This window comes from Bombina bombina, chromosome 3, assembly GCF_027579735.1.
Source record: "Bombina bombina isolate aBomBom1 chromosome 3, aBomBom1.pri, whole genome shotgun sequence".
Classification (NCBI taxonomy): domain Eukaryota; kingdom Metazoa; phylum Chordata; class Amphibia; order Anura; family Bombinatoridae; genus Bombina; species Bombina bombina.
This window is the reverse complement of record NC_069501.1, coordinates 581,765,459-581,784,595: the sequence shown is the minus strand read 5'-3', so window position 1 is coordinate 581,784,595 and position 19,137 is coordinate 581,765,459.

Genomic DNA, 19,137 nt, shown 5'->3' with positions numbered 1-19,137 from the left:
GTTATTTAGTATGGGCTAGGGATTTTTATTATTTTGGGGGGGGCTTTTTTTATTTTATTAGGTGGATTAGATTAGGTGTAATTAGTTTTAAAAAATTGAAATTATTTTTTTTTTTTTCTGTAATTAGTGGGGGTTTTTTCTTCATAATTTAGTTTATTTAATTGAATTGTAATTAATTGTAGTTAATTTAGGAAATTTATTTAATGATAGTTTAGTGTTAGGTGTAATTGTAACTTAGGTTAGGATTTATTTTACAGGTATATTTGTATTTATTTTAACTAGGAAGTTATTAAATAGTTAATAACTATTTAATAACTATTCTACCTAGTTAAATTAAATAAAAAGTTGTCTGTAAAATAAACATAAACCCTAAGATAGATACAATGTAACTATTAGTTATATTGTAGCTATCTTAAGGTTTATTTTATAGGTAAGTTTTTAGTTTTAAATAGGAATAATAGTGATGTCGCGAACCTAAAAATTTGGGTTTGCGAACGGAGAACTCGAACTTCCACAGAAGTTTGCAAACTGGCGAACCGGGCGAACCGCCATAGACTTCAATAGGCAGGCAAATTTTAAAACCCACAGGGACTCTTTCTGGCCACAATAGTGATGGAAAAGTTGTTTCAAGGGCACTAACACCTGGACTGTGGCATGCCGGAGGGGGATCCATGGCAAAACTCCCATGGAAAATTACATAGTTGATGCAGAGTCTGGTTTTAATCCATAAAGGGCATAAATCACCAAACATTCCTAAATTATTTGGAATAATGTTGTATCAATCAGGTAGTGTAATGGTTACGTGTAAGGGTTACGCCCGCTTCACAGTGCGCAGTGTAGGTGATATACCTGCCCTGACCATGCTTTGCAGACCAGGTATCAGTGGTCAGATGGACCCTTGCCCCAACACTGTGTGCCAGACATGCCATTATAGCAGACTTATATGGCTTTGGCATTGCTTTTTGGTAATTAGAAGGCTGCTAAATGCCACTGCGCACCACACATGTTTTATGCCCAGCAGTGAAGGGGTTAATTAGGGAGCATGTAGGCAGCTTGTAGAGTTAATTTTAGCTTAAGTGTAGTGTAGTAGACAACCCAAAGTATTGATTTATGCCCATTTTGGTATATTTCATGCCACCATTTCACTGCCAAATGCGATCAAATAAAAAAAAATTGTTCACTTTTTCACAAACTTTAGGTTTCTCACAGAAATTATTTGCAAACAACTTATGCAATTATGGCATAAATCATTGTAAATGCTTCTCTGGGATCCCCTTTGTTCAGACATAGCAGACATGTATGGCTTTGGTGTTGCTTTTTGGTAATTAGAAGGCTGCTAAATGCCACTGCGCACCACACGTGTTTTATGCCCAGCAGTGAAGGGGTTAATTAGGGAGCATGTAGGCAGCTTGTAGAGTTAACTTTAGCTTAAGTGTAGTGTAGTAGACAACCCAAAGTATTGATCTAGTCCCATTTTGGTATATTTCATGCCATCATTTCACCGCCAAATGCGATCAAATTTTAAAAAAACTTAAATTTTTTGCAATTTTAGGTTTCTCACTGAAATTATTTACAAACAGCTTGTGCAATTATGGCACAAATGGTTGTAAATGCTTCTCTGGGATCCCCTTTGTTCAGAAATAGCAGACATATATGACTTTGGCGTTGCTTTCTGGTAATTAGAAGGCCGCTAAATGCTGCCTTCCCTCACCCACCCCACGATTGTCCCCGCCATCTTAAGTACTGGCAGAAAGTCTGCCAGTACTAAAATAAAAGGTTTTTACATTTTTTTACATTTTTTGTTTAGCCTATTTACATATGCTGTGGTGCAGCATCCCCCCTTGGCCCCCAACCTCCCTGATACCCCCAAAACAGCTCTCTAACCCTCCCCATCTGCCTTATTGGTGGCCATCTTGGGTACTGGCAGCTGTCTGCTATTATTTCACAGTCAAAAAAGTTGTTTTTTTTTTAAATGTACACTACTGTTACACCAGATATGAGTGGTGGCACTGGGCAAGTGGGCACAGTATACGCTGTGAGCCTGACACACACGCTGGCAGGCAGGCAACTGCAATTAGATTACACAGGAAAAAAAAAAAGCAGACTGATGTTCTAGCCCTAAAAAGGGCTTTTTGGGGTGCTGTCCTTACAGCAGAGATCAGATGAGTCCTTCAGGACTGTAGTGGACACTGAATACACTAGCCTAGCTATCATTTTCCCTATTAAATCAGCAGCAGCTACACTGTCCCTCCTCTTACTAAGAATGCAGCTTCCAAATGAATCTAAAATGGATGCTGTCCAGGAGGTGGGAGGGTCTGGGAGGGAGGGTCTGCTGCTGATTGGCTGTAATGTGTATTCTGACTGTGAGGTACAGGGTCAAAGTTTACTCAATGATGACGAATGGGGGGCGGATCGAACATCGCATATGTTCGCCCACCGAGGCGAATGCGAACGTGCTATGTTCTCCGGGAACTATTCGCCGGTGAACAATTCGCGACATCACTATTATTGAATTGTAGTTATTTTATTTAGATTTATTGTAATTATATTTAAGTTAGGGGGGGTAGGGTTAGGGTTAGACTTAGGTTTAGGGGTTAATAACTTTATTATAGTGGCGGCAATGTTTGGGGCTGCAGATTATGGGTTAATAATTTTAGGTATGTTGGACATTGGGGGCGGCAGAATAGGGGTTAATAACTATAATGTAGGTGCGGCGTTGTCCGGAGCGGCAGATTAGGGGTTAATAATAGTGATGTCGCGAACATAAAAATTTGGGTTGGCGAACGCGAACTTCCACAACTGTTCACGAACGGGCGAACCGGGCGAACCGCCATAGACTTCAATAGGCAGGCGAATTTTAAAACCCACAGGGACTCTTTCTGGCCACAATAGTGATGGAAAAGTTGTTTCAAGGGGACTAACACCTGGACTGTGGCATGCCGGAGGGGGATCCATGGCAAAACTCCCATGGGAAATTACATAGTTGATGCAGAGTCTGGTTTTAATCCATCAAGGCCATAAATCACCTAACATTCCTAAATTGTTTGGAATAACGTGCTTTAAAACATCAGGTATGATGTTGTATCTATCAGGTAGTGTAAGGGTTACGCCCGCTTCACAGTGACAGACCAAACTCCCTGTTTAAAGGGACAGTCTACACCAGAATTTTTATTGTTTTAAAAGATAGATAATCCATTTATTACCCATTTCCCAGTTTTGCATAACTAACACATTTATAATAATATACTTTTAACCTCTGTGATTATCTTGTATCTAAGCAGGCACTGAAACGGACACGTGTAAAGGAAACTGACTGCTATTATTTAACAAAGTCAAAAAAGTTTTTTATTTAAATCTACACTACTGTTACACCAGATATGAGTTGCACTGGAGTGACACTGCCCTGGCAGGCAGGCAGGCACTGAAACGCACACGTGTGAAGGAAACTGACTGCTATTATTTAACACAGTCAAAAATGTGTTGTTTTTTTTTTTAAATCTACACTACTGTTACAACAGATATGAGTTGCACTGGGGTGACACTGTGCCCTGGCAGGCCCTGAAATGCACACGTGTGAAGGAAACTGACTGCTATTATTTCACAGTCAAAAAAGTGTTGTTTTTTTTAAATCTACACTACTGTTACACCAGATATGAATTGCACTGGGGTGACACCGTGCCCTGGCAGGCAGGCACTGAAACACACACGTGTGAAGGAAACTGACTGCTATTATTTAACACAGTCAAAAAAGTGTTGTTGTTTTTTTTTAATCTACACTACTGTTACACCAGATATGAGTGGTGGCACTGGGCAAGTGGGCACAGTATACGCTGTGAGTCTGACACACACGCTGGCAGGCAGGCAACTGCAATTAGATTACATTGGGAAAAAAAACCAGACTGATGTTGTAGCCCTAAAAATTGATTTTTGGGGTGCTGTCCTTACAGCAGAGATCAGATGAGTCCTTCAGGACTGTAGTGGACACTGAATACACTAGCCTAGCTATCGATTTCCCTATTAAATCAGCAGCAGCTTCACTGTCCCTCCTCTCACTAAGAATGCAGCTTCCAAATGCATCTAAAATGGATGCTGTCCAGGAGGTAGGAGGGTCTGGGAGGGAGGGTCTGCTGCTGATTGGCTGGAATGTGTCTGCTGACTGTGAGGTACAGGGTCAAAGTATTACTCAATGATGATGAATAGGGGGCGGATCGAACATAGCATATGTTCACCTGCCGTGGCGAACGCGAACAAGCTATGTTCGCCGGGAACTATTCGCCGGCGAACTATTCGCGACATCACTAGTTAATAATAGTGATGTTGCAAATAGTTCCCGGCGAAGATAGCATGTTCGTCGCGGCAGGCGAACATATGCGATGTTCGATCAGCCCCCTATTCTTTATCAATGAGTAAACTTTGACCCTGTACCTCACAGTCAGAAGACACATTACAGCCAAGCAGACCCTCCCTCCCAGACCCTCCCACATCCTAGACAGCTTCCATTTTAGATTCATTTGGAAGCTGCATTCTTAGTGAGAGGAGGGACAGTGTAGCTGCTGCTGATTTAATAGGGAAATCGATAGCTAGGCTAGTGTATTCAGTGTCCACTACAGTCCTGAAGGACTCATCTGATCTCTGCTGTAAGGACAGCACCCCAAAAAGCCCTTTTTAGGGCTAGAACATCAGTCTGCTTTTTTTTTTCCTGTGTAATCTAATTGCAGTTGCCTGCCTGCCAGCGTGTGTGTCAGGCTCACAGCGTATACTATGTCCATTTGCCCAGTGTCACCACTCATATCTGGTGTAACATTTAAAAAAAACAACACTTTTTTGACTGTGAAATAATAGCAGACAGCTGCCAGTGCCCAAGATGGCTGCCAATAAGGCAGAAGGGGAGGGTTAGAGAGCTGTTTTGGGGGGGGATCAGGGAGGTTGGTGGCTAAGGGGGGATGCTACACCACAGCATATGTAAATATGCTTAATTTTTAAAAAAAAAAACCTTTTATTTTAGTACTGGCAGACTTTCTGCCAGTACTTAAGATGGTGGGGGCAATTGTGGGGTGGGGGAGGGAAGGGAGCTGTTTGGGAGGGATCAGGGGGTCTGATGTGTCAGGTGGGAGGCTGATCTCTACACTAAAGCTAAAATTAACCCTGCAAGCTCCCTACAAACTACCTAATTAACCCCTTCACTGCTAGCCATAATACACGTGTGATGCGCAGCAGCATTTAGCGGCTTTCTAATTACCAGAAAGCAACGCCAAAATCATATATGTCTGCTATTTCTGAACAAAGGGGATCCCAGAGAAGCATTTACAACCATTTGTGCCATAATTTGCACAAGCTGTTTGTAAATAATTTCATTGAGAAACCTAAAATTGCAAAAAAATGTACGTTTTTTTTTTAATTTGATCGCATTTGGCGGTAAAATGGTGGCATGAAATATACCAAAATGGGCCTAGATCAATACTTTGGGTTGAACAAAGGGGATCCCAGAGAAGCATTTACAATCATTTATGCCATAATTGCATAAGCTGTTTGTAAATAATTTCTGTGAGAAACCTAAAGTTTGTGAAAAAGTGAACATTTTTTTTTTATTTGATCGCGTTGGGCAGTGAAATGGTGGCATTAAATATATCAAAATGGGCCTAGATCAATACTTTGGGTTGTCTACTACACTATACTTAAGCTAAAATTAACTCTACAAGCTGCCTACATGCTCCCTAATTAACCCCTTCACTGCTGGGCATAAAACACGTGTGGTGCACAGTGGCATTTAGCAGCCTTCTAATTACCAAAAAGCAATGCCAAAGCCATATAAGTCTGCTATAATGGCATGTCTGGCACACAGTGTTGGGGCAAGGGTCCATCTGACCACTGATACCTGGTCTGCAAAGCATGGTCACAGGGCAGGTATATCACCTACACTGCGCACTGTGAAGCGGGCGTAACCCTTACACTACCTGATCGATACAACATAATACCTGGGGCGCGATCCGATAAACGGTGTAGTTTGCGGCACAAGCGAGGGAACCCGCGTCGCCCGCAGTTTCAGCTCGCAACTCGAGCTATCCCATATACGGCGCCGTCAGATGCTAAAGTGCCATAAGTCGGATAAACCAGCGATGTCCAGAAATCTGCGCAAGTACAAATTTCTGACGTCGCCAGTGACTTGCGCCAGGTTAGAAACTGCCGGCGCCTACAAAACCTGACTAAAGTCTAAATCACCCGCACTGTCTAACACGCCTCCCTAACATAGCCCAACACGTCTAACCCTCTATCCGCTATCCCCCCTCACTATCCTAACAATAAAATATGTATTAACCCCTAAACCGCCGCTCCCGGAGCCCACCGCTACCTAATAAAGTTATTAACCCCTAAACCGCCACCAGCTATATTAAATCTATAACCCCCTAAAGTGAGCCCCTAACACCGCCGCCAGCTATATTAAATCTATAACCCCCTAAAGTGAGCCCCTAACACTGCCGCCAGCTATATTAAATCTATAACCCCTACCCCGCCGCTATCTATTTTAAAATTATTAACCCCTAATCTAATCCCCCTACCCCGCCGCCATCTATATTAAATTTTTTAACCCCTAAAATACTAAACTATCCCTACCACTAAACCTAAGTCTAACCCTACAAATAGCCCTGAAAAGGGCTTTTTGCGTGGCATTGCCCCAAAGTAACAGCTCTTTTGCCAGCCCTTAAAAGGGCTTTTTGCTGGGCATGCCCCAAAGAATTCAGCTCTTTTGCCAGCCCTTAAAAGGGCTTTTAGCGGGGCTTTGTCACAAAGTAAACTGCTCTTTTGCCTACAATCTACATCCCCCTACACCGCGGCCACCTATAATAAATGTATTAACCCCTAATCTAATCCCCCTACACCGCCGCCAGCTAGATTAACTATATTAACCCTAATTATATTAGGGTTAATATAGTTAATATAGTTATTATATTATATATATTAACTATATTAACCCTAATTATATTAGGGTTAATATAGTTAATATCGTTATTATATATATATACTGTATATTAAGTATAATAACCCTATCTAACTCTAACATCCTAACTAAACTCTTAATAAATCTTATATTAATATTATTAATTAAAATATTCCTATTTAAATCTAAATACTTACCTATAAAATAAACCCTAAGATAGCTACAATATAATTAATAATTACATTGTAGCTATGTTAGGGTTTATATTTATTTTACAGGTAAATTGTTAATTATTTTAACTAGGTATAATAGCTATTAAATAGTTATGAACTATTTAATAGCTACCTAGTTAAAATAATTACCCAATTACCTGTAAAATAAATCCTAACCTAAGTTACAAATACACCTACACTATCAATAAATTAAATAAACTACAAATATCTATCTAAAAATACAATTAAATAAACTAAACTAAATTACAAAAAAAACAAACACTAAATTACAAAAAATAAAAAAAAGATTACAAGATTTTTAAGCTAATTACATCTCTTCTAAGCCCCCTAATAAAATAATAAAGCCCCCCAAAATAAAAAAAATTCCCTACCCTATTCTAAATTAAAAAAAGTTCAAAGCTCTTTTACCTTACCAGCCCTTAAAAGGGCCTTTTGTGGGGGCATGCCCCAAAGAAAACTGCTCTTTTGCCTGAAAAAAAAACACAATACCACCCCCCAACATTACAACCCACCACCCACATACCCCTAATCTAACCCAAACCCCCCTTAAATAAACCTAACACTACCCCCCTGAAGATCTCCCTACCTTATCTTCACCACGCCGGGCCAAACTCCTCATCCGATCCGGGTGATGTCTATCCAAGCGGTAAAGAAGAAATCTTCATCCCGGCAATGTTTTTATCCAAGCGGCAGCAAAGTCTTCTTCCATCCGCCAGCATCTTCCATCAAGCGGCATCTTGAATCTTCTCTCCACCGACGCGGAGCATCCATCCGGCCGACGACTGAACGACGAATGAGGTACCTTTAAATGACGTCATCCAAAATGGCGTCCGTCGAATTCCGATTGGCTGATAGGATTCTATCAGCCAATCGGAATTAAGGTAGAAAAATCTGATTGGCTGATTGAATCAGCCAATCAAATTTAAGTTCAATCCGATTGGCTGAACCAATCAGCCAATCAGATTGAGCTCGTATTCTATTGGCTGTTCCGATCAGGGGTTAAATACTTTATTAGGGATTGCGGCAGTGGATCGCGGTTGACAGGGAGATAGACATTGCGCATGCGTTAGGTGTTAGGTTTTATTTAGCAGATCGCGGTTGACAGTTAGATAGACATTGCGCATGCGTTAGGTGTTAGGTTTTATTTAGCAGCTAGTTTAGAGAGTTACGGGGCTCCAATACTCAGCGTAAGGCTTCTTACGGCTGCTTTTTGTGGCGAGGTGAAAATGGAGTAAGATTTCTTACGCTGTATATTGGATACCAATCTGCGCGGGTTTGGTATACCTGCCTATGGCCCAAAAAACTACGGGCGACGGCAGAAATATACGCGCGTAACTTCTAGGTTACGCCATATATAGGATACCAAACCCGCGCAAATATTGGCGTCGCCAGCTTTTGCGGGCGACGATTTTTATTGGATCGACCCCATGATGTTTTAAAGCACGTTATTCCAAACAATTGTTAGGTGATTTATGCCCTTTATGGATTAAAACCAGACTCTGCATCAACTATGTAATTTTCCATGGGAGTTTTTCCATGGATCCCCTTCCAGCATGCCACAGTCCAGGTGTTAGTCCCCTTGAAACAACTTTTCCATCACTATTGTGGCCAGAAAGAGTCCCTGTGGGTTTTAAAATTCGCCTTCCTATTGAAGTCTATGGCAGTTCGCCCGGTTCGCCCGTTCGCGAACTTTTGCGGAACTTCGCGTTTGCCGTTCGCGAACCCACATTTTTAGGTTTGCGACATCACTAGTTAATAATATAATGTAGGTTGCGGCGATGTCGGGAGCGGCAGATTAGGGGTTAATAAGTGTAATATTAGGGGGTGTTTAGACTCGGGGTTCATGTTAGGGTGTTAGGTGTAGACATAACTTTTATTTCCCAATAGAAATCAATGGGGCTGTGCCAGGAGCTGAACGCTGCTTTTTTGTAGGTGTTAGGTTTTTTTTCAGCCGAATCAGCCCCATTGATTCCTATGGGGAAATCGTGAACAAGCACGTTTAGCCAGCTCACCGCTACCGTAAGCAGCGCTGGTATTACAGTGAGATGTGGAGCTAAATTTTGCTCTCCGCTCACTTTTTTACGGCTAACGCCGGGTTTAAAAGAACCTGTAATACCAGCGTTGTTTTTAGGTGAGCGGTGAGCATAAATTGCTAGATAACCCTGCAAGCCTTACCCTCAAAAACTCGTAATCTAACAGAAATTGTGGTAAAAGAGCAATTTACTTGTTTTCTTGCAAATAAGCACTTAGAAATGTAAGTGCTTTTTAGTGAAGTAAGCGACCTACCATTACAAAACTTAGGTTCTACTGTCACACAATTTTTGAAGCAAAAGTCCTCCACTGATCATGGGCAAGAAGCTGACTTATGCAAAGTCATGGTTCTTAAAGGGATATAAAACAGTGCTCCTTTAGCAAAAAATAAAAATATTTGCTAAATCAAAGTAAACATAAAAAGAAAATTGTGATAAAACAGCAAACAATGTACTTATTTTCTTGCAAATGAGCTCTTAGAAATTTCAGTGTAGCCACTGCCTTTTAGTAAAACTTACGTTCTACTGTCATATGATTTTTTCAGAAATAGTCCTCTGTTGAGCATAGGCAGGTAACTGACTGGAGCTAGTGCACGTCTCCAAAGTGAAAGCTCCTCCTATACCTTCCTGTAGAGAGAAATGGCCCCATTGCGGATATTGTGATAGTAGGAAATGAAACCTGCACAAAGTAAAAAAAAAAAAAAAGAAAAAAGATGAATATACAAATTTCACTGATTATTGCTTTTTTTATTACAAAAATATTATTATTATTATTACAACACAGACTGTTTTATATACCTTTAACTTGGCTAATTATGGGCTAGATTACGAGTGGAGTGCAAAATTGCGCTTTCATGTGTGCGATATTCGCGTTCCACTCAGTATTACCGGCACATGCAAATGTGCGCTGGTATTACAGGTAAATCGAGGTCTTATTCGCATTGCATGGAAGCTTTGCTCTTATGAGAGCGCACTTCCATAGGCTCCAATGGGATCCTTAATCTCATGCCGACAGACACGGCACAGATAGTGGGGAAGATATTTGAAGGGATTATAAGGGATTATATTGATGAGCATATTTGTGTAAACAAGATTGTGAGTTCTAATCAGCATGGTTTTATGAGAAATAGATCATGTCAAACTAATCGAATTAGATTCTATGAGAAAGTAAGTACAAATATATATAAAGGAGAATCAGTTTATGTGATATACTTTTTGCAAAGGCGTTTGATACAGTGCCACATGAGAGATTAATGCACACAATTAAGAGACTGCGAATAGCTGAAAATGTTAGCTCATGGATAAATAACTGGATAAAAGATAGGGAGCAACGAGACGTAGTAAATGGATCATACTCAGATTGGACAAAGGTAATCAGTGGAGTCCCCCAGGGATCAGTACTGGGCCCTGTTCTTTTTAATATTTTTATAAATGACTTGGAGCAAGGATTAAATAGCGACATCTCTATTTTTGCAGATAATACATACAGCTAGATTACGAGTTTTGCGTTATGAGTGAAAAAACAGCATTATGGCTCTTTTTCACTACCGCTGGTATTACGAGTCTTGCAGGTATATCTGTACCGCACACTTTTTTGGCTGTAGCGCAACATAACTACTGCAGCTTTCAAAAAGTCATTTTTCAATGGGACTTCTATAGCGCTGGTATTACGAGTTTGCCTGTCTGGCCAAAAAGTGAGCGGTACAGCCCATAACTACAAAATCCTTACCGTAAACTGAAAGTCAGTAGTTATGGGTTTTACGCTACAAAGCCGTGACATAAAACTCATAACTAAAGTGTTACAAAGTATACTAACACCCAAAAACTACCTATTAACCCCTAAACCGAGGCCCTCCCACATCACAAACACTAAAATAAAATTATTAACCCCTAATCTGCCGCTCCCGACATCGCCGCCACTATAATAAACATATTAACCTCTAAACCGCCGAACTACCGCATCACAAACACTAGTTAAATATTATTAGCCCATAATCTGCTGTCCCTAACATCGCCACAACCTACATTACTGTTATTAACCCCTAATCTGCTGCCCCCAAAATTGCTGCCACTATGCTAAAGTTATTAACCCCTAAACCTAACCCTAAATCTAGCCCTAACACCCACTAACTTTAACATAATTTAAATTATTCCAAATAAAAATTACAATTAGTACCTAAATTATTCCTATTTAAAACTAAATAAATACTTACATGTAAAATAAAACCAAAGCTAGCTACAATATAACTAATAGTATCTAGCTTATGTTGTATATTTATTTCACAGGTAAGTTTGTATTTATTTTAACTAGGTAGAGTAGTTACTAAATAGTTATTAACTATTTACTAGCTACCTAGTTAAAATAAATACAAATTTACCTGTAAAATAAAACCTAACCTGTCTTTAACTAACACCTAATATTACACTACAATTAAATCAATTACATTAATTAAATACAATTAACTAAATTACCAAAAAAAAATAAACACTAAATTACACAAAATAAAAAAGAAATGATCAATTATTTAAACTAATTACACCAAATTTAATAGCCCTATAAAAATAAAAAGCCCACCTAAAATAAAAAAAACCCTAGCCTAAAATAAACTGCCAATAGCCCTTAAAAGAGCCTTTTGCGAAGCATTGCCCCAAAGAAATCAGCTCTTTTACCTGTAAAAAAAATACAAACAACCCCCCCCAACAGTAAAACCCAATCAGCCAATAGGATTGAGCTCGCATTCTATTGGCTGTTCCAATCTTGGATGACGTCCCTTAAAAAAACCTTCATTCTTCAGTAGCCGTCAACAGAAGAGGATGCTCCGCGCTGGATATCTTGAAGATGGAGCTGCTCCGTGTCGGAAGGATGAAGATAGAAGATGCCATCTGGATGAAGACTTCTGCCCACCAGGAGGACCACTTCTTGCCGCTTGGATGAAGACTTCTCCCGGCTTCATTGAGGATGGATGTCTTCAATAACTGTAAGTGGGTCTTCGAGGGTTAGTGTTAGGTTTTTTTAAGGGTTTATTGGGTGAGTTTTATTTTTAGCTAAGGGTCTGTGCTGAAAAAGAGCTAAATGCCCTTTTAAGGGCAATGCCCATCCAAATGCCCTTTTCAGGGCAATGGGGAGCTTAGCTTTTTTAGGTAGGATTTTATTTGGGGGGTTTGGTTGTGTGGGTGGTGGGTTTTACTGTTGGGGGTTGTTTGTATTTTTTTTGCAGGTAAAAGAGCTGATTTCTTTGGGGCAATTAGCAGTTTATTTTAGGCTAGGATTTTTTTATTTTGGGTGGGCTTTTTTATTTTGATAGGGCTATTAGATTAGGTATAATTAGTTTAAATAATTTATTTTTTATTTTGTGTAATTTAGTGTTTATTTTTTTTTGTAATTTAGTTAATTGTATTTAATTAATGTAATTGATTTAATTTTAGTGTAAGGTTATGTGTTAGTGTAAGACAGGTTAGGTTTTATTTTACAGGTAAGTATGTATTTATTTTAACTAGGTAGTTAGTAAATAGTTAATAACTATTTACTAACTAGTCTACCTAGTTAAAATAAATACAAACTTAACTGTGAAATAAAAATAAAACTAAGATAGATACAATGTAACTATTAGTTATATTTTAGCTAGCTTAGGTTTTATTTTATCGGTAAGTATTTAGTTTTAATAAAGAATTATTTAGGTATTAATTGTAATTTTTATTTAGATTTATTTTAATTATGTTAAAGTTAGTGGGTGTTAGGGTTAGACTTAGGGTTAGGGTTAGGTTTAGGGGTAATACCTTTAGTATAGTGGCGGCAACTTGGGGGCGGCAGATTAGGGGTTAATAAGTGTAGGTAGGTGGCGGCGACATTGGGGGTGGCAGATTAGGGGTTAATAACTGTAAAGTAGGTGTTGGCGGTGTTGGGGCGGCAGATTAGAGATTAATAAGTATAATGTAGGTGGCGGCGATGTCAGGGGCGGCAGATTAGGGGTGTTTAGACTCAGGGTTTATGTTAGGGTGTAAGGTGTAAACATAACTTTTCTTTCCCCATAGGAATCAATGGGGCTGCGTTACGGAGCTTTACACTCCTTTATTGCAGGTGTTAGGCTTTTTTTTAGCCGGCTCTCCCCATTGATATCTATGGGGAAATCGTGCACGAGCACGTAAAACCACCTTAAAGCAGCGCTGGTATTTGTGTGCGGTATGGAGCTCAATGCTGCCATATTGCCCGCTAACTCCGGGTTTTTGCAAACCTGTAATAGCAGCGCTATAGGGAGGTGAGCAGTGGAAATAACTTGCAAGTTAGCAGCGAGCCACTCAAAACGCAAAACTCGTAATATAGCAGAATGTTAAGTAAGGTCATTAGGTCAGAGCAGGATGAACTTTCGATACAAAGGGACCTGCCAAAAAAAGTATGGGCAGGTAAATGGAAAATTAGATTTAATACGGGAAAATGCAAGGTTCTAGATTTTGGAAGTAAAAATAAGCATGAAGCATATTATTTAAATGGGACACCACTTAGCCAAACATAGGAGGAAAGGGATTTGGAGGTAGTAATAGATAACAAGCTAAAGATGGGTGCACAATGCAGGGCAGTGGCTTCAAAGGCTAATACTAGCATGTATTTAAAGAGAAAATTGTTTGTGACAAGAGGTCACAATTTAAGGTTGCAGGAAAGGAGATTTAATCTCCTGCAACGGAAACGTTTTTTTCACTCTAAGAGCAATGAAATTGTGGAACTCATTACCAAAGGAGGTAGTGAATGCCAATACCCTAGATACATTTAAAAATTGTTTGGATACATTTCTGTCTATAAACAAAATTCATAGATATGATTGCTAGTATTAAATTGGTCACCTTTTAGTGGGATTATTTAAGCTTTTTCTAAGTATTTTAGATTTGTATAGGTTGAACGCGATGGACTTCGGTCTTTTTTCAACTACATCTACTATGTTACTATGTTACTATGTAGAACCTAGCGCAGCTAAGTCCTGCAGCGTTAGGCAAAATATTTAAAATATATATGTATATTAATTTATACATTTATATTTATGTGCTTATATGTGTATATACACATTTAACACGTAAATACAAATATGTATATAAGCATATACATATATTTACAGTTTAAACACATTCCCTATAGACCACTATGTAAAGGCACTTTTCAGTGGCATTTTTTTTCTAACACCCATCACTTTAACCCCTTATAACTGTTTTGGTCCGTTATTTTATTTTTTTAAAGAAGATGATTATTTTTTTATTTTCAGAAATAAACTGTCTACTGTATTTGGGGGGCAATTGGGGGACATTTTTTATATTAACCCCAAGAGGTCTGAACTTAATTTTGCTTAGCTCAAAGTGATACCGCAAGCTCACGGTAGCATTAACCAGATACTTGTAATGGCTGGTTATTTAACGTGTGACAGTAAATGGGCAAACTTGCCCCTTTATGGGCGCATGTTAAATTAGCGCTCCACTTGTAATCTAGCCCTATGTGAGTTCTTACTAATTATATTCCAGCCAATACAGTGCACACATTTGAATCCATGAGCATTTATTAATTATGCCAGAGAAAATTAAAAAAATATTTGGATTTTTTATTTTCATATTGGATTGAGATGCAGAAACCAATGTGCAACGTTTTTGTTTTTTTTTTAAATAAGGCTATCCAAGAAAAATAATAACTGTTAAATGGTATAGGAGAACATAAGCCAAAGTTGATTCAATGTTACTGATAACTATCTTGTGTGCTTAAATGCAGTTTGTTATAGTGGTCTAACAAAATTAGTTTATGACATTTGTGAAATTACCCGTCATATTATATTGTGTTTATATATATTTAAAATGTTATAGCATCCATACACTTTGTTGCAATAAAGAATGAACAGATATATTTTATTAATGAGCATGTTTGAAAGTTCAAAAGCATACACTAGACTAGGTCAAAATCTAAAGTACAAAATGAAAAAGGATTAATGTAACCATAAAGTAATCATAAAATATAAGGAATTATAAAAATACTAGTACTAAAGCCTGTGTACACGGGCCATTTTTTGCAGTACAGCGGACCCACCCCTTGCTCTCTCCCCCCTCTCTTTTGCTCTCTCTCTCTCTCTCTCCCCTCTTTTGCTCTCTCTCCCCTCTTTTGCTCTCTATCTCCCCTCTTTTGCTCTCTTTCTCCCCTCTTGTGCTCTCTCTCTCCCCTCTTTGGCTCTCTCCCCCCTCTTTTGTTCTCTCCCCCTCTTTTGTTCTCTCCCCCCCTCTTTGGCCCTCTCCCCCCTCTTTGGCTCTCTCCCCCCCTCTTTGGCTCTCTCCCCCCTCTTTGGCTCTCTCTCCCCCCTCTTTGACTCTCTCCCCTCTTTTGCTCTCTCTCCTCTTTGGCTCTCTCTCCTCTTTGGCTCTCTTTCCTCTTTGGCTCTCTCTCTCCCCCTCTTTGGCTCTCCCCCCCCTTTGGCTCTCTCCCCCCCCCTTTGGCTCTCTCTCCCCCCATTTGGCGCTCTCTCCCCCCCCTTTGGCTCTCCCCCCCCTTTGGCTCTCCCCCCCCCCCCCTTTGGCTCTCTCTCCCCCTTTGGCTCCCCCCCCCCTTTGGCTCTCTCCCCCCTCTTTGGCCCTTCTCCCCCCTCTCCTGCTCCCTCTCTGGCTCTGTCTTAATTGAAAGCATTTGCCTCTCTGGCCATGCCCCCATCACAGCACCCCACCAGGCCACGCCCCATCGTGATGAAACCTGCCCAGCCACGCCCCTCATCACATTGACCAAGCCCCTCACCACTCCCGGTCATGCCCCCCATGGCGCCAGGCCACACCCCCATCACAACGCTCCCGTCGGCCACGCTCCCTGACACTCTGCTTCAGCCGTGCTCTGTGCTGAGTGCTAAGTGTCAGGATTCAAACGGCCAGGTATGTTTGTCACGTGCAGTCTCTACTGCGCATGACTGCATCTGACAAACATACTTTGCCATTTATTATATAGGATGGATTCATATTTAAAATATACATACAAACAAGGGGAAAAAAATGAAAAAATAAAAATCTCAAAGTAGATAACCCCAAAATTGTCTTACATCCAAGACATAAATCCCAATGCATGTACCTGTAAATAAAAATACAATAGAGAAATAAAGATACAAATTAATATATAACTTTGATGTATATTTTTTGTATCTGTTGAAATAAGGTACACATATTTTCTATATGGATTTTTTATATATATTTAAGGTATATACAACTTTTAATAATTTCATATGATTGTTGAATGTTATATTTTATGTCTGTTTGATGCACTATATACACTGGGTTTCAATTTACAGCAGTTTCGATTTACAACCATTCCTCCTGGAACCTAACCAAGGCGTAAACGGAGGGCTACCTGTACTTCATGAATATATACATTAGCCAATAAAATTGAGACAAGTTTTCTTACATACACTGATCTTTGTTGAACAAACATAAGCACTTACTGATCTCTCATGCAATATTTTCCTCTCTGTAATATTTCACATTGTGATGTTATACTGACACCATTTTGGTAGTTATGGCAAAGAATCAACAACATCAATAATTTGTGAGACATAAACTATGTAACTTCCTTTGGAGACCTGTTATCCAATAATATGTCTTGTCACGTACAGGGCTATGACCAATCCAACCCAGTAGGAGGGTTTACAAATAAGGTAAATAGGTTCCTTTGTCAGCCCCGTGTACCCCTCTGAGGAAGCGATAGTGAAACGCGACCGCGTTAGGGGGTTGTGCTCTTGTTTTAATCTGCTTAATTCTGGTCAATACAATAATAGCTTTAATCAATAATAGTATGAACTTAGTTAAGGGTTTTTATTCAGTGGATAATTCTACATCTCTTACGTTAACTTGTGGCATGCAAAAGGTGCTGCCAATTCTTACTTATTAACTATTGATATGCGAATGGTGCTATCAAATATATAAGGCTCAATATACTGTTTGTTCTTACATTTTATATAATATACAGTTGCAAGAAAAAGTATGTGAACCCTTTGGAATGATATGGATTTCTGCACAAATTGGTCATAAAATGTGATCTGAACATCATCTAAGTCACAACAATAGACACAGTCTGCTTAAACTAATAAACACACAAAGAATGAAATGTTGCCATGTTTTTTATTGAACACACCATGTAGACATTCACAGTGCAGGTGGAAAAAGTATGTGAACCCTTGGATTTAATAACTGGTTGAACCTCCTTTGGCAGCAATAACTTCAGCCAAACGTTTCCTGTAGTTGCAGATCAGACGTGCACAACGGTCAGGAGTAATTCTTGACCATTCCTCTTTACAGAACTGTTTCAGTTCAGCAATATTCTTGGGATGTCTGGTGTGAATCGCTTCCTTGAGGTCATTCCACAGCATCTCAATGGAGTTGAGGTCAGGACTCTGACTGGGCCACTTCAGAAGGCGTATTTTCTTCTGTTTAAGCCATTCTGTTGTTGATTTACTTCTATGCTTTGGGTCATTGTCCTGTTGCAACACCCATCTTTCTGTTGAGCTTCAGCTGGTAGACAGATGGCCTTAAGTTCCCCTGCAAAATGTCTTGAAAACTGAAATTCATTTTTCCTTCGATGATAGTAATCCGTCCAGGCCCTGAGGCAGCAAAGCAGCCCCAAACCATGATGCCCCCACCACCATACTTCACAGTTGGGATGAGGTTTTGATGTTGGTGTGCTGTGCCTCTTTTTCGCCACACATAGTGTTGTGTGTTTCTTCCAAACAACTCAACTTTGGTTTCATCTGTCCACAGAATATTTTGCCAGTACTTCTGTGGAACATACAGGTGCTCTTGTGCAATCTGTAAACGTGCAGCAATGTTTTGTTTGGACAGCAGTGGCTTCCTCTGTGGTATCCTGCCATGAAATCCATTCTTGTTTAGTGTTTTACGTATTGTAGATTTGCTAACAGGGATGTTAGCATTTGCCAGTGACTTTTGTAAGTCTTTAGCTGACACTCTAGGATTCTTCTTCACCTCATTGAGCAGTCTGCGCTGTACTCTTGCAGTCATCTTTACAGTACGGCCACTTCTAGGGAGAGTAGCAGCAGTGCTGAACTTTCTCCATTTATAGACAATTTGTCTTACCATGGACTGATGAACAGCCAAGGCTTTTGGAGATACTTTTATAACCCTTTCCAGCTTTATGCAAGTCAACAATTCTTAATCGTAGGTCTTCTGAGAGCTCTTTTGTGCGAGGCATCATTCACATCAGGCAATGCTTCTTGTGAAAAGCAAACCCAGAACTGGTGTGTGTTTTTTATAGGACAGGGCAGCTGTAACCAACACCTCCAATCTCATCTCATTGATTGGACTCCAGTTGGCTGACATCTCACTCCAATTAGCTCTTGGAGATGTCATTAGTCTAGGGGTTCACATACTTTTTCCACCTGCACTGTGAATGTTTACATGGTGTGTTCAATAAAAACATGGCAACATTTCATTCTTTGTGTGTTATTAGTTTAAGCAGACTGTGATTGTCTATTGTTGTGACTTAGATGATGATCAGATCACATTTTATGACCAATTTGTGCAGAAATCCATATAATTCCAAAGGGTTGACATACTTTTTCTTGCAACTATATAGGTTGAGCTATTTGCCTTATCATACAGCCATCTCTTATGTATTACTACATGTGTACAATAAGGGACAGATTACAAGTGGCGTGTTATTTAGCGCTGTTGCTTGAGAGTTAACACTGCCAGAAGTACAGTTTTTGCGTTAATGATTAATAATTATTGATGGCCACAAAATACACATAGAGCCTACTACATACATGTAACTGGGTGGTTGCTAGCTTTGCTGTTTACTTTATGTGCGCTAAACAAGTATTTTCACCACTGCAAGTACTCTGAATGTACAGAAAGCTAATTCACACCATCCGGCATGCTTCAATTCTACTTTGATTTGCTTGTAGCATGATGGGATTTATAATTCAAA